Below are 17,511 nucleotides of genomic sequence, written 5' to 3' on the forward strand. Positions count from 1 at the left end.
TATTTTGAGTTGAGACCCCAATCTTCGGGTACTGAAACCCAGAGGGTCACGTTTATTAAAACTTTGTTGTCCGGCGACTCCCAGTCTTGGGCATATAGCCTGCCCGCCGGAGACAAAGCTCTTACCTCTGTAGAGGAATTCTTTAAAGCTATGGCAGTAATTTATGACGATTCGGACCTTGCCTCAACTTCTGAGCGGAAGCTCAAGCTTTTGCGTCAAGGCGAAGGTCCGGTCGAAGATTACGCGGCCGAGTTTAGGAGGTGGTCAGTTACGGCCAGGTGGGACACTTATGCCCTATTAGATCGTTTCTTGTCAGGGCTGTCCGATGAGGTCTCTGATTTGATGTTAAGCCAGCCCGAGCCCAGAACAGTCGATGAGGCCATCTCAGCGGCCATCTGAATCGACCGCAGGCTGCGCTACCAAAAACAGACCAGGGGTAGTTCCCGTCTCAGAGGGGTATCTTACACTACGGTCCCAGTGACTCCACCTCCTACTATTTCACCTTCTCCCGTCTTGCCTCCTTCCGAGCCGATACAGATTGCTCGGTCAAAATTAACCCAGGTAGAGCGAAGACGGAGAATGACCGAACAGCTGTGTCTGTACTGTGCTGAAGGGGGGCATATAGTACAGAACTGCCCCAATAAGCCGGGGAAACGCTACCGCTTAGGAGTAGTAGGGGGTAACACCCTGGGCGTCCGACTCTTACCCCTAGAAGAAAAACGATTGCTTCTTCCCTGTACCGTTACGTGGGAAGATAAGACTGAGGTCACGGAAGCCTTTATCGATTCAGGCTCCGCAGCAAATTTTATGGATTTTGAGTTTGCTAAGAGATTGTGTATTCCGCTCACACCTGTACAACCACCCATCCAGGTTACGGCAGTTGATGACTCTCCTCTGCAAGGGAATCACCCACTGTCTCAGACACCAGAGGTGGGGGTCACCATAGGGGTACTGCACTGGGAAAAGTTACAGTTCTTTGTGTTGCATATGACAACCTCCACCATTATACTCGGCATGCCATGGTTGCACCTTCATTCTCCACACATTGATTGGGCCACCGGCCAACTAATTTCTTGGTCAGCACACTGCTTTCAGCGATGTTTAGGGAAGGTGACATTAGGCCAAACCAGGATTCATGTACAGGGAGTACCTGAGCAATATGTGGAATATTCTGATGTATTCTGTCCCAAGGCTGCAGACAAATTACCCCCACATCGCTCTTTCGATTGCCCCATTGATATCCGTTCAGGTTGTATGCCCCCTCGGGGTCATTTGTACAATTTGTCTGGGCCAGAGAAATTGGCTATGCAAGAATATATCCGTGAGAATTTGGCCAAAGGCTTCATCCGGCCGTCCCGATCGCTGGAGCAGGTTTCTTTTTCGTTAAAAAGAAAGACGGGGGCCTGCGGCCCTGTATCGATTACCGGGGACTAAATAAGATCACGGTAAAGAATCGCTATCCGTTGCCCCTGATAGACGATGTATTTACGCAGGTCACCGATGCTAAAATCTTCTCAAAGCTGGATTTGCGGGGCGCGTACAACCTGGTGCGCATTAGAAAGGGCGATGAGTGGAAAACGGCCTTTAACACGCCAGACGGGCATTACGAGTATCTGGTGATGCCCTTTGGGTTATGTAATGCCCCGGCCGTTTTTCAGGAACTCATCAACAAGGTCTTCAGAGAGGTGTTGGGGAAATTTGTTCTGGTCTATCTAGACGATATACTTGTTTTCTCCAACAACCTCTCTGAGCACAGAATACATGTGAAATTTGTACTCAACAAATTAAGACAAAACTCACTTTACGCTAAAATTGAGAAGTGTATTTTTGAAGTCACATCTGTCGCCTTTCTGGGGTACATAATTTCCACCACGGGCCTGTCTATGGACCCCGCCAAAGTCTCCGCTGTTTTGGAATGGCCTCAGCCGGTTGGGTTGAAGTCTTTACAGCGGTTTTTAGGCTTTGCGAATTATTATAGAAGGTTCATAAAGGGGTATTCCACGGTTATCGCACCCCTCACCTGTCTGACGAAAAAAGGGGCAGATAGCACCCACTGGTCTCCTGATGCATTAAGTGCTTTCTCCACTTTAAAAGATTTGTTTTGTTCCGCACCCATCCTGAGACATGTAGACACCTCTTATCCTTTTATTGTTGAGGTGGACGCCTCGGAGGTTGGGGTAGGGGCTGTGCTGTCTCAGCGGTCAGGGTTGCAGGGAAGGCTACACCCTTGTGCGTATTTCTCTCGTAGGTTCTCTCCGGCAGAGAGAAACTACGATATAGGCAACAGAGAGTTTTTAGCCATTAAACTTGCTTTTGAGGAGTGGCGTCACTGGCTGGAAGGAGCAGAACATACAATTATTGTATACACGGATCACAAGAATCTAGAATACATCGAGGGGGCTAAGAGATTAAGTCCCCGTCAGGCTCGATGGTCTTTGTTTTTTTCGAGGTTCAGGTTCGTAATTACGTATACCCCGGGTAGCAAGAACATTAAGGCAGATGCCCTGTCCAGATGCTTTGAGTTGGAGACAGCACAGCCTTCTGCCCCAGAGACCATTGTCCCACAAAATTTGGTGCTGGCCGTAACTGAGACTTGGGAAGATTGGACAGAGACCTTGAGTCCTTTTCAGCAGGATGTCCCTGAGGGGAAGCCTGAGGGGGTTTTATTTGTGCCTCTGCCATTCCGTCTCCGGGTGCTACAGATATTCCATTCACACAAGAATGCGGGACATCCTGGGGCATCTAGAACGCAGGATCTTGTGGCCAGGTGTGCTTGGTGGCAGTCTCTGGCAGCCGACTGCAAAGAATTTGTTAAGGATTGTGCGGTATGTGCTAAAAGCAAACCCTCCCGGCTGGCACCTGTAGGGACGTTGCAGCCTTTACCCACCCCGAGTGAACCATGGACCCACTTGTCCATGGATTTTGTGGGTGAGCTTCCCAGATCAGAGGGCATGTCGGTCATTTGGGTGGTAGTCGACCGCTTCAGCAAGATGGCCCATTTTGTGCCCTTGAAAGGACTCCCCTCGGCCCAGGAATTGGCCGACTTGTTTATCAAACACGTGTTCCGGCTGCACGGCATTCCGGAAAACATAGTGTCCGATCGGGGAGTCCAATTCGTATCTAAATTCTGGAGGGCATTCTGTCATCAAATGGGCATGAAGCTGTCATTTTCATCGGGCTACCACCCACAGACCAACGGTCAGACGGAGAGGGTCAACCACCAGTCATTAGAGCAGTTTTTGAGATGCTACGTTGCAGAGGCGCAGAATGACTGGGTCAAATTTCTGCCCTTTGCAGAATTTGCACAAAACAATTTGAAAAGTTCTTCCACTGGATTTTCTCCGTTCTAGGTTGTGTCTGGAAGATTGCCCAAATTTTCACCGTTACCAGTGGCCTCCACTCCGTTTCCAGCTCTGGAGGCTTGGCAAAGGTCTTTTAAAGATATTTGGCGGACGGTGAGAGACAGTTTGGAAAAGGCGTTTCTGAGTCAGAAGGGTCAAGCTGACAAGAAACGGTCTTTGGAGTGGAGATTCCAACCAGGAGACTTGGTTTGGGTATCCACACGTCACTTGGCCCTGAAACAGCCCTCAGACAAGTTGGGTCCCAGGTTTGTCGGGCCTTTCCCGATAGCCAGAAGGATCAACAACGTCACTTACGCCGTTGATCTTCCCGCCAGCATGCGTGGGGTAAGGTCCTTCCACGTATCCCTGCTTAAGCCAGCAGTCCATGTGGGTCCCACTCCTCCTCCTCCTGTGTTGGTGGATGACCAGCCTGAGTACGAGGTAGAAAAGATTTTAGATTCACGCGTTGTACAAAACTAGGTACAATATCTCGTACATTGGAAAGGGTACGGCATTGAGGAGAGACAATGGGTACCGGGGAGTCGCATGCATGCGGACGAATTAAGGAGGGAATTTCACGCCTTACATCCCGAGAAACCTGGTAGGAGTTGTCCGGAGTCCACTCCTTGGGAGGGGGGTACTGTGAAGAAACGCGGAAAAGCCGCCGTCCCTCAACGTGAGGCGGCTGTTTCCGCGTCCAGCATGGCGCCACAAAGCGGAAAAACCGCCGCATGCCGCATAGGCAGGGCGGCGGAATCTGCATTGGGAACGGCGGAATCCGCATTGGGAACGGCGGAATCCACATTGGGAGCGGCGGAATCCGCATTGGAACTGGATACATTGCAAGACAGTACTGGTGTGGCTGGGACTGATAGTCCACCTAGATTCAGAGTGACACGCGCGCGCGCACAGAGGCAGAGGTTAAATAACAGCCAGAAGGGAGTCAGCTGACCAGGCGAGTCAGCTGACATTTTCCACCACTCTCATTGGTCCAGCAATTAGGGAGGTCCTGGAAAGGTCCTTGTGTATATATACCACTGGCTGTTCACTTGCTCTTTGTCTGGCGTGCGATCACATACGTGGGAGCACCCAGATCCGTAGTCAGATCCGCAAGTGTGCCGGGACCAGCTGGAGCTGTAATCCTACACTTAGCTAGATTCTGTTGATAGCTTAAAGTACTAGTTTGATTGTGATTATCTGTTATGACTCTTTGCCTGCCTGACTATCCTCCTGAACTCTGATCTTGCACCTCGATATTTCTGATACTCTGTTGCCGAACCCCGGCTCGTTTCTAGACACTGCTTCTGCCTCGTGATTTTGTACCCTGATATATCTGATACCCTGTTGCCGAACCTCGCCTGTACTTTGACTCTGCCTTTGCCTCTTGATCTTGTACTTTGTCTGTGTGTACGACCTGGCTTGTCCGACCTCGAGAACCGACCTTACTATTGGAGGCGGTTCCCCGTCCTGACAGTGACACCTCATCCTGAGTGTCACTTTCAGACAATCCTTCCTACTGTCAGTCTGACTCCTCCCGCCTTGGAGAGCTCAGGTCTGCGGAAGGAATCTGTGCAGTACTCCTTGCTGCACTGAGGCCTAGTCCTCTAAGTGTTACTGTTACACCAATCACTACACCCTACTCAGGTGAACAGAGGTTAGCTAGTATATCGGATTATCGGTGATACTGCAGATCACTTATAATCTGGTATACATCTGTATTCCCAGTGATACTGCAGATCACCGGTAATCAGATCCTCTCTGTGCTTCACCGATCGTTACACTCTGCCAGCAAAAATTGAGCCGTGGAAAGGCCAACTGTCACGTAGGGACAATTGCTTTACGAAGGCACCTGGAGAGAAGGCCCAAACAGCTATGGCAAGAACACCTGAGGAAAAGCAGCACCCCTCAAAAGACAAGCCGCGGAGAACAACCGCGGCAGCCGTCACAGGGGGCTTCTGCTGCTCCACGTTCCCATGGTATTGTTCGTGGCTGGGGGGAGGAAAAATGGATACACTTTTAAACAATTTAAAAATACAACCATCTAAACTTTCAAACAATTTAAAAATACAACCATCTATCATTTTCAAAAAATTTAAAAAAAGGGCAAAAAAACTTGCCCTCCGTAAAACATTCTTGGCAAATGCTTTCGACTTGGTTTGTCTTCCGCTGGCTCAAGGGTCCATCTGACCACAGATGCCTGGTCTGCAAAGCACGGTCAGGGCAGCTACAGCATGGGTCTCAGCAGGCTCCCACTTCGGGCCGGAATCCAACCTTTATTCCCCGCGGTGACAATGGCTGACTTGCCCTCCATAACGGATTCCCGTTAAAGGATTTAAGGTTAATTCATTTCAAATACACAGCAGGGCCTCGAAAGTCCGCCTCCTGTATTGTTATTTTTGGTCACTACCTCGGGGCGGGCGGGCGTGCATGCCTGCTGCCCTCCTTGGATGTGTAGTGGTAGCCGTTGCTCAGGCTCCACACCGGATTCAATCCCCTCATTCCCCTCATTCCCCGGCCATTACCCGGGGTCACAATGGCAGACTTGCCTGCCTCCACAGGATTCTCATTGTAGCGGTACTGAACAAGTACACAGCAAGTAGAAAATGTAATTTAAAAACAAAACGTAAGCTTTTTAACAATGCCATGGAAAGTTGAGAAGGAAGTCACACATTACCTGACATCACTGAGTGAGGAAGAGCAATCTCGCCATGTTGCGCAGTAGTCCTGCACAGCCATCACTACACAAACAGCTGTTTGCGGTGCGTTACACAGTGAGTTTGGTGTGTCAGTGTGAAGCAGAACTCTAATTACACTCCCTGATTGATGTATACACATGCAAGATGTTTGAAAGCACGTTAGGCCTGCAATTTAGCATTCAATGTGATTTCTGCCCTTAAAACGCTGCTTTGCGTCACATCCAGATTTTTCCCCGGGACTTTTGGCATGTATCCCACTCCGCCATGCCCCCCTCCAGGTGTTAGACCCCTTGAAACATCTTTTCCATCACTTTTGTGGCCAGCATAATTTTTTCTATTTTTCAAAGTTCGCCTCCCCATTGAAGTCTATTGCGGTTCGCGAACTTTTCCGCGAACCGAACCTTCCGCGGAAGTTCGCGAACCGAAAATCGGAGGTTCGCGACATCTCTACTGGCAAACCGTCAAAGGCAAGGTGAATTTTAAAACCTACAAAGACTGATTTAAAACTTGTTTCAAAAGGTCTAACACTTGTTGGACTGTGGCATGCCGGAGGGGGGGATCCATGCCAAAAGTCCCACCAAAAATTACAGAGTTGACGCAGAGTCAGATTTTAATCCCTAAAGGGCAGAAATCGCATTGTGCACAGCTCTGGGTGTCAGTGGGCTGTGGAGTGTCTCACACAGATAAATGCAATAATACTATCAGAACACAGTGAAATAATAATGCACTGGAGTGCTGCTGTGTGCGCAACTTAATGAGGCAACAGCAGAAGTGTGCACACAGCTCTGGGTGTCAGAGGGCTGTGGAGTGTCTCACACAAAAAACAAACAAACACAGGAGACTGATGTGCTAGCCCTCAAAAGGGCTGTTTGGGATACTTTCGCTGCAAGTGAGGAACAAGAACACAGGCCTAGCTAATGCTTTCCCTACCTATCTGCAGCATGTCTGACCCTGCTCCCTCTAACAGTCAGCAGCCAGCAGAGAATTAATCCAATATGGCCACTGCAACTGCTTTTTGATTGGGAAGGGGGGGTGGTCCAGGAAGGGGTGCTAGCTGATTGGCTGCCATGTGTTTGCTGACTGTGAGGTAAGGGGTCAAAGTTTACCTCAATTATGATGTTTGGGGGCGAATGGAACTAATCAAATGTTCGCTGTTTGCCGCAAATGCGAACAGCCAATATTCGCAGAATACTGCTCGCTGCCAGCGAACTGTTCGGACCATCTCTACTGATATGTTGCATGCTTGTTCAGGGTTTATGGCTGAACGTATTAGAGTCAGAGGGTCAGCAGGACAGCCAGGCAACTGGTATTGTTTAAAGGGAAATAAATATGGCAGCCTCCATATCCCTCTCGCTTCAGTTGTCCTTTATTAAATAAAACCACGGGATAGCTAAAAAAACGTCATTTTTAATAGTAGTAGGATAAATACTTTTATATTATATTATATATATTGTTTATGAATATTGTTTATCTCATCAGATTATTTTCACCTTGGGCTCACTTTAAAGTGATTTTTCACTGAAAAAAATATGAAGAGTTTCACTTACCTGGACCAGCTCCCCCCCCCCCCCCCCCCGACATCCTGTGCCCCCCCCCCTTCCCCCCAGCCATCCTGTGCCTGTGGCGTGCTGAACAATCCTCCATTCCTCCGCCAGGGCTTAGTTTAGTTTCTGCACCAGAAATACAATAAAATAGGTAGTTCTGTTCCACCCCTAAATTTTGCAATGTTCACATACAGAAAAAAACAGGGTTTTATATGAACAGTTCTCTATTTATTCTTCAATCACAACATCTTCAAAGATTGCGGACCGGATGCACAAATACAATCTCAGAGTTCCAATTCACATCACAAGACTGCATGAAACGTGTTTCCTGGCCAAGAGCAGCTTCCTCAGAGGCACACCGTATACAAACATCAGCTATGGGCCAGAAAATCTGAAGGGCCGCAATCTACTACATGTAGAGAGAACACGATTGGCGTCGTTACCTCGGGTGGAAACCGCCATCCAGGAAGAGGAGTGCCTCTCTACATGTAGTAAATTACGGCCCTTCCAATTTTCTTGTCCATAGCTGATGTTTGTTGTATACGGTGTGCCTCTGAGGAAGCGGCTCTTGGCCGTGAAACACGTGTCAGGCAGTCTTGTGATGTGAATTGGAGCTCTGAGATTGTATTTGTGCATCCGGTCCGCAATCTTTGAAGATGTTGGGCTCTAGTCATAAAAAATTTGTGCCGTAAAAACTCGTGGAGGGAAAATTCCGCATCGGTATTTTAGACTTCTGGGTGGGCATTCATAAAAATGTTGTCAGCTGCGATCGCAGAGCGGAGATCTCCCACTCAAGGCTGGCGGTAAGCTGTCGGAAGGCATGCGGAAACACTTAAGCCGGCAGAGTCCCTCCGTGCGCTGCTCTCTCTGGGAGGTCTGTCCCATTCACTTGTATGTAATCCGCAGGCTTCTCGCTACATCCGAGAAAGCGGTATTTCCCGTCCACATACCGCTTCCTCTAATCTTTATGAATGGCCATTTTGTTACTTTTTTCTAGATAAATCTAGAAAAACACTGCAGAAGGCGGAAATTTCTCGCTCTGCTGGGGGATTGTAGATTTTCATGCGGGAACAGCTTTTATAAATGCCCACTTTGCTAAATGGTCGGGAAAGTCCGCTGTTTTAAACGGAAAACTTGCGGTAAAGTTTTATGAATAGAGCCCGTTGTGATTGAAGAATAAATAGAGAATTGTTCATATAAAACCCTGTTAGTTTAGTTTCTGCTGACTGATCAGTCGGTGGTCCACCGCACCTGCATGGCCATGGCTGCACGAATCCTCGTACGCATTCACGTCCGCAAGAGCGTCCTGCGCAGTAAGAGAGAACCGTGTATTGTGCCTGTGCAGGACGCTCTTGCAGACGTGAATGTGTACGAGGATGCGTGCAGCCAGGGCCGTGCAGGCACAGTGGACCTCTGACTGATCAGTCTGCAGAAACGACACTAAGTTGCAGGCAGCAGGGGAACAAAGGATCAGTTTGGCACATCGCAGGCAGAGGATAGCAGCAGCGAGGGGTTGGTCCAACCCCAGATAAGTGAAACTATTTTTTTTCAGACATAATTCTATCAAGTGCAATTCTGACAACAGACCACTAGATGGCACCAGAAGATGATCCTTAATTACTTTTGAGCTACTGTCGTATTTTGTGGCCTCATGTCCAGGGCCGGGCTGAGGCATAGGCTGGAGAGGCTCCAGCCTCAGGGCGCAGTGTAGGAGGGGGCGCACAATTCATTCAGCTGTCACTCCTAATTGTGTATTAAGCAGAAAGAAATAAGAAAAGGGGATACATAGCAGTGACTGCAAGCCAGATAACTAGATATTAAGGTGTTGGGGAAGTTGTGGGCCCTGTGGCCCTCTTAGTCTAATAGCAATCAGTGTGTGACAGCTGGGGTGGGAGGGATGGAGGGGCGCAATTTGGTGTCTCAGCCTTGGGTGCTGGAGGACCTTGTCCCTGCTCTGCTCATGTCCACCACATAATTGTGTTCTGAATATTTCTCTGTGTACAGAGGTATAAAACTCCTATACATCCTCTAACTGCCCACCCTACGTGACTCTACATATTAAGGGCAGATAGTACCATGCATGCATTCCTATTGCCAGTCTCCAAAATGGCGACCCTAGCCTCACATAGCATGTATGATGTCATGATGCCACCGCCCACTGGCTGCCATTACCCAGAAGTCCCTGAGAGTGTGTGTGTTGTACACAGAGCCATGGCAGATACAGAGGTGCCCAATCATGAGATTTCATTGTTACAGGTAAGCCTGATTCATTTATCACCCGCACCCCAGCACCTTCTATTCCTGATGGGCATTATAGCACACCTGAAGTGACAGTGATATGGGGGCTGCAGGCACAAAGCTACCTCACAGGAGCCTATAGGCACAAATGTTCTGGCACCTTAGACCTTGCCCTACATGGAAATACAAACTGCCAGCACACTGCACTGTGACTGTGTTGGCTGGGCCCCCTGTGATATCAGGACTTGCCCCCTTTAGTTACACCCCTGGCTGTCCTGCTGATCCTCTGCCTCTCATACATTTATCCATAGCCCCTGACCAAGCATGCAGATCAGATGTTTCTGACTGAAGTCTCACTGGATTAGCTGCATGCTTGTTTCATGTGTGTGATTTATTGTTATTACTAGGTGACCTAAGCCCGTTTAAAAACGGGCTCTAGGCCTGTGTCGAATCCCCATCTCCTCTCCCCCCCCCCCCCTTTGATGGCCACCCCTCTCCCCATTCTCCACTGCCCCCCTCCTTTCCTATCTAAATACCCCCCAGCAACCTCTTCTGGGTCACCAGAGTCAGGCATTAGTGTGCAGGCGCTGGCCCGGCTGCATGTGTCTTACAGTGCACAGCCAGAAGCCCTCTTCGCATGCTCTTGATGTTACATCATGTGCAGAACGCTCCCGGACACGCACTGTAGGACGCACAGCTGGGCCAGCACCTGCACACTATAGCCTGACTCCGGCCACCCAGAAGAGGCTGCCAGGGGGCATTTACATATGAAAGGAGGGGGGCAGTGGAGACCGGGGGAGGGGTGGTTATCAGGACAGCCCCCTGTACATGCCTGCTCCCCTCATTTCACCTACTTCATACTGCTCTGGTGTCCTCTAATAGCAAAGCCCCCATACATGCTAGAATCACCAAATTTCCTAAGTGTGTTACGGAGAACGGTGGGAACAAGTGGGGGAAAAAATCTTATAGCCATGTCCCCCTGTGTCCCCCAGCATTGCCATTATCCTCCAGTATGTAATGTCCCCCACCCCAGTAATGTCATTTATCCCCCAGTATAGCCATGTCCTCCCTGTGTCCCTGAGCATTGCCATTATCCTCCACTATGTAAGGTCCCCCACCCCAGTAATGCCATTTCTCCTCCAGTATAGCCATGTCCTCCCTGTGTCCCCCAGCATTGCCATTATCCTCCAGTATGTAATGTCCCCCACCCCAGTAATGTCATTTATCCCCCAGTATAGCCATGTCTCCCCGTGTCCCCAGCATTGCCATTATCCTCCAGTATGTAATGTCCCCCATCCCAGTAATGTCATTTCTTTCCCAGTATAGCCATGTCACCGCTGTGTCCCCCAGCATTGCCATTATCCTCCAGTATATAGTGTCCCCTACCCCAGTAATGTCATTTCTCCCCCAGTATAGCCATGTCCCCCCTGTGTCCCCCAGCATTGCCATTATCCTCCAGTATGTAATGTCCCCCACCCCAGTAATGTCATTTCTCCCCCAGTATAGCCATGTCCCCCCTGTGTCCCCCAGCATTGCCATTATCCTCTAGTATGTAATGTCCCCTGCCCCAGTAATGCCATTTCTCCCCCAGTATAGCCATGTCCTCTCTGTGTCCCCCAGCATTGCCATTATCCTCCAGTATGTAATGTCCCCCATCCCAGTAATGCCATTTCTCCCCCAGTATAGCCATGTCCTCCCTGTGTCCCCCAGCATCGCCATTATCCTCTAGTATGTAATGTCCCCCACCCCAGTAATGCCATTTCTCCCTCAGTATAGCCATGTCCTCTCTGTGTCCCCCAGCATTGCCATTATCCTCCAGTATGTAATGTCCCCCATCCCAGTAATGCCATTTCTCCCCCAGTATAGCCATGTCCACCCTGTGTCCCCAGCATTGCCATTTTCCTCCAGTATGTAATGTCCCCCACCCCAGTAATGCAATTTCTCCCCCAGTATAGCCATGTCCCCCTGTGTCCCCAGCATTGCCATTATCCTCCAGTATGTAATGTCCCCCACCCCAGTAATGTCATTTCTCCCCCAGTATAGCCATGTCCCCCCTGTGTCCCCCAGCATTGCCATTATCCTCCAGTATGTAATGCCATTTCTCCCCCAGTATAGCCATGCCCACACTGCAGTATTGCTCCCTTCCCCCACCTCCATGCAGAGTAGTATAAGGAAGGATTACATTGGTTTATAGCTAGCTGTCACAGTGTGCCCCAGTCCTCTGCTCCCATTAGCCTCAGTCTCTGCCTCTCCTCATATCCTCATCCATCTACCACTACCAGCACTGCTGTAACATCACAGGATTGGTAACAGTGGGAGGGGGATGTGAGGAGAGAAGGCCAGCTGGAGAGGAGGCAGAGGGAGGACAGGACTGCAGCACGCTGTGAGTATAGTGCACAGGTAGCTATAAACCAGCTTATTATGCTTTCCTGCAATACTCTGCATGGCCCCACCACCCACAAGTGACAGCAATGGGGAGTGCTGGGGGGAGGGGGATCCTGTATCGGTAGTTTCACCACTGACAGTATAACCTAGATTATCCTTTCCTTTTTATATATCAAAAGGCAGCAGCATCCTGTGCAGATCACATGACCACATCACTGAGGATGGAGAAGGACCAGAGTCACATGACCGAGAGGATATTCAACCTCACCCTAGAGATCATCTGTCTGCTGACTAGAGAGGTGAGGAGGATTCTGGGGGGTCACATGACATCACTCTTATCTCTATTAATAAAATGCATACCTGATGGGAGAGGTGAGGAGGGGAATTAAGAAATTTAAGTTCCTTCGACTAATGGACTGTTTGGGCGCCCCAAAGGCACTAATGCAAAATATTGGCTATTGGGAGCCAAAAGCAGAAATGTAGGCACCGGATGAATATAGGGCATCGGGCCTGTCCAAGCAACATTTTTCATTTTAATAAATGTAAATTTATTTTTTTTAATAAATTTTTTTGTGTGTCATAAAATTGTATTGCTTTTTGTATTTACATCATTTGCAGCGTGAAAAGGTGGTCTTAGGGTTAGGCACCACCAGGGAAGGTGGTTAGGAATATGCACCACCAGGGGAGTCTTAGGGTTAGGCAGCACTGGGGGGGGGGGGGGGTCTTGAGGTTAGGCAGCACTGGGGGAGGGGTCTTGGGGTTAGGCATAACCTGGGGGGCGTGTTAGGGTTCGGCACCACCGGGGAGGTCTTAGTTTTAGGCACCACTGGGGGGGGGGGGGGGGGGAGGTCTTAGGGTTAGGCATCGGTAGAGGGAGGGATCTGTGTGAGAGTAGGGTTGGGTTTATTTGTAGTAAAATATTGGTAATATTTACCAGTGTTTTACTATCCTCCTTAGGACTGTAAACATTTTTTAGTTTTCGTTATTATAGACGATGTTTTGCAATTTCAGCCTCATCCCGCTCCCTTTTTAATAGCGTTATTTTAACATATTTATTATTCTATCTCAGATAAAGATGAAGAAATGATAGAAAAAATTGTTATAGACAATAGTTTCAAATTTTGGCTGTACTCCGCGCCCTTCTTTTTCTGGCACCCTTATTTGATGTTATCAGGAGATGAGGAAGAGGATTCTGGAATATCACATGACATCACTCTTATCGCTAATAATAAAACACACCTGACTAGAGAGATGAGGGGGATTCTGGGAGATCATGTGACATTATTGTTGGTCTTTCCATACAGAGTCTTCCTCCAGTGAAGTCTGGTGATCATGTGACCATCACGGTGCCCCCACCTCACTCCCTGATATCTGAGGGACACAACAAGCAGAAGATTCTGGAAATCACCAGAAAGATGATAGAGCTGCTGACAGGAGAGGTGAGCGGTGCTTGGAATTATGGGTTATTATCCAGTAACAGCAAGGGGTGTGTCTGGGTGGTGACTGTATTATTGTATGTGTCAGGTTCCTATGAGATGTCAGGATGTCACCATCTGTTTCTCCATGCAGGAGTGGCAGTATATAGAAGGACACAAGGACCTCTACAAGGACACCATGATGGAGAATCAGCCGCCCCTCACATCACCGGGTAAGAGGAGATTTTCATTTTGTACAAAGGAGAAAGCAGTATGGGGTCCACCTAGATCCCCCCATCATCTTATAAACACATAGAGACAATGTATTCAGTCAGTGTGTGTTTTTCTGACAGATGTATCCGGTAGCAGAAACCCTCCAGACAGATACACAGGTCCTCTTTATTCCTGGGATTCTCCACAAGATGATCGCACCATTCCCCACCAATATCAGGTAGGTGGGCTGAGGGTCATCAGTGATTCCAAACTGTATTTTACTTTTCCTTTTGCATATGCTGTTATCAGTGTTCACAATTTAGATATTACCTCTCATTTTGTGTGATTAGGGTGGAGAACTGATTCATGTAAGTGCCGTGTTTAAAGAGGAAGAAGAGACATATGTGAGGAGTGATCAGCAGTCTTTGGAGGAGGGTGACATGATGAGGACATGTAAAGAGGAAGAAGAAGAGACATATGTGAGGAGTGATCAGCAGTCTATGGAGGAGGGTGACATGATGAGGACATGTAAAGAGGAAGAAGAAGAGACGTATGTGAGGAGTGATCAGCAGTCTATGGAGGAGGGTGACATGATGAGGACATGTAAAGAGGAAGAAGAAGAGACGTATGTGAGGAGTGATCAGCAGTCTATGGAGGAGGGTGACATGATGAGGACCAGTAAAGAGGAGGACAATGTTACTGAGGGTAGAACAGGTGAGTAATCGGCAGTAAATATAGAATAAATGCGTATGTATATTGCTGGTGTGATTATATCTCTGCTCACAGACTGGCCATGTTAGGGGTTTGCTATGTACTTGTTAATATTTTGTCATCTTAAACTGTCATTCTTGATTGTATTTGGTGACCGCTTACTAGCAATAACAGTACAGACACCCCGACTGGAGTTCCCTGTTCTGTTCTGTGGAGAGGGGAAGGTGGTAAAGGAGTAAGATACCTTCTGCTACATTTCACAGCAGAAATACAATGTGGATAATGACTTAGTGTTACCAGCCTGTAATAAGCTGATAATGGTCACTGTACATTACTGTACACAGATTGGTCACAGTAGGGGTGACTTAGTGTTAAGGCAGCCATGCACTGGTCGATTGCCACCAGATCGACCAGCAGAGAGATCCTTCTGTGATCTAATCTGATTACAGAGGGATCTATTGGCTGTCTACACTGCAAACAGATTTTGAATCGATTTCACTATCAAATCGATTCACAATCTGTGGAGTTGTCGCTGCCGCTGTCCCCTGCATAAATTACATGATCCCGCCGGCGCGGGTCCCCCAGTCTCCGCTGTCTCTTCTCCGCTCTGGGCTCCAGCTTCACTTTACTTCCTGTCGGGGGAAGTTTAAATAGTAGAGGGCGCTCTACTGTTTAAACTTCCCCTGAGAGGACATAGGTGAAGCCAGCCAGAGCTCAGCGTGGAGAAGGGACAGCGGGGACACACGCCAGCGGAACAGGTAATGTATTGCCGCTAGCGTCGGTCGTCGGACATTCGAACGCCGCTATCTATGCACTCCCGACCCGCCGGCGATCGAACAAAATTTTCAGCGCGGACAGATCGACGGGATCATTTGATTTCGGACGGAAATTGGTCGATTGGTCAGCGTTTGCGTATCGATTTGACAGCGGATTCGATCACAGTCTATCGGCTGGAAATCGAGTAAGTGTATGGGCACCTTTACTGGCCTGTAATAAGCTGATAATGGACACTGCACATTACTGTAGACAGAGTGGTCACAGTAGGGGTGACTTAGTGTAACTGGCCTGTAATAAGCTGATAATGGACACTGCACATTACTGTAAACAAATTGGGCACAGTAGGGGTGACTTAGTGTTACCGTCCTGTAATAAGCTGATAATGGTCACTGTACATTACTGTACACAGATTGGTCACAGTAGGGGTGGCTTAGTGTTACCGGCCTGTAATAAGCTAATGGTCACTGTACATTACTGTACACAGATTGGCCACAGTAGGGGGTGACTTAGTATTACAGGCCTGTAATAAGCTGATAATGGTCACTGTACATTACTGTACACAGATTGGGCACAGTAGGGGTGACTTAGTGTTACTGGCCTGTAATAAGCTGATAATGGTCACTGTACATTACTGTACACAGATTGGCCACAGTAGGGGGTGACTTAGTATTACAGGCCTGTAATAAGCTGATAATGGTCACTGTACATTACTGTACACAGATTGGGCACAGTAGGGGTGACTTAGTGTTACTGGCCTGTAATAAGCTGATAATGGTCACTGTACATTACTGTACACAGATTGGCCACAGTAGGGGGTGACTTAGTGTTACAGGCCTGTAATAAGCTGATAATGGTAACATGTACATTACTGTACACAAATTGGCCACAGTAGGGGGTGACTTAGTGTTACTGGCCTGTAATAAGCTGATAATGGTCACTGTACATTACTGTACACATGATGTGAAGGAGACCAGGGAAGAGTCGCACTGTAATACCAGTATTCGGATAAGCGGGCAAACTCTTTACAATAACACATGTATTGCAACCTAAGGAGGACTAACGTTAAAAAGTATCTTTCATTTCATTAAATGAAAATTAAAATACTGAGCGTGAAATATATACAAAGAAAAAGCCATCCATATAGAAGTCAATGAATATCCATAAACCACAATGTCCAAAAAAGAATACCAAGTTTACGCATGGCATAGTGACATCAGTGGCGTGGCCACACCCACACGGAAGTTCGCTTGATGGTGATTTGCGGTGAATTTGGCGGGAGGGGGGGGTGGCATGGTACTGTACAGACCAAAAGTTTGGACACACCTTCTCATTCAAAGAGTTTTCTTTATTTTCATGTCTTGGCATTGTAGATTCACACTGAAGGCATCCATACTATGAAGTAACACATGTGGAAGTATAGTACATAACCAAAAAGTGTGAAACAACTGAAAATATGTAATTCTAGGTTCTTCAAAGTAGCCACCTTTTGCTTTGATTTCTCTTGGAATTCTCTTGATGAGCTTCAAGAGGTAGTCACCTGAAATGGTCTTCCAACAGTCTTGAAGGAGTTCCCAGAGATGCTTAGCACTTGTTGGCCCTTTTGCTTTCACTCTGCGGTCCAGATCACCCCAAACCATCTCGATTGGGTTCAGGTCTGGTGACTGTGGAGGCCAGGTCATCTGGCGCAGCACCCCATCACTCTTCTTCCTGGTCAAATAGCCCTTACACAGCCTGGAGGTGTGTTTGGGGTCATTATCCTGTTGAAAAATAAATGATGGTCCCACTAAACACAAACCAGATGGAATGGTATGCCGCTGCAAGATGCTGTGGTATCCATACTGGTTTAGTATGCCTTCAAATTTGAATAAATCCCCAACAGTGTCACCAGCAAAGCACTCCCACACCATCACACCTCCTCCTCCATGCTTCACGGTGGGAACCAGGCATGTAGAGACCATCCGTTCACTTTTTCTGCGTCGCACAAAGACAAGGTGGTTGGAACCAAAAATCTCAAATTTGGACTCATCAGACCAAAGCACAGATTTCCACTGGTCTAATGTCCATTCCTTGTGTTCTTTAGCCCAAACAAGTCTCTTCTGCTTGTTGCCTGTCCTTAGCCGTGGTTTCCTAGCAGATATTCTACCATGAAGGCTTGATTCACACAGTCTCCTCTTAACAGTTGTTCTAGAGA

General features: G+C 48.1%; 1 pseudogene; it reads left to right on the plus strand.

Moving 5' to 3' along the window:
• LOC137537211 (zinc finger protein 850-like) overlaps positions 1-17,511 on the plus strand; it is a 75,224-nt pseudogene that overhangs the window by 38,682 nt on the left and 19,031 nt on the right.

The sequence above is a fragment of the Hyperolius riggenbachi genome, chromosome 10 (assembly GCF_040937935.1).
Source record: "Hyperolius riggenbachi isolate aHypRig1 chromosome 10, aHypRig1.pri, whole genome shotgun sequence".
NCBI classification, from domain to species: domain Eukaryota; kingdom Metazoa; phylum Chordata; class Amphibia; order Anura; family Hyperoliidae; genus Hyperolius; species Hyperolius riggenbachi.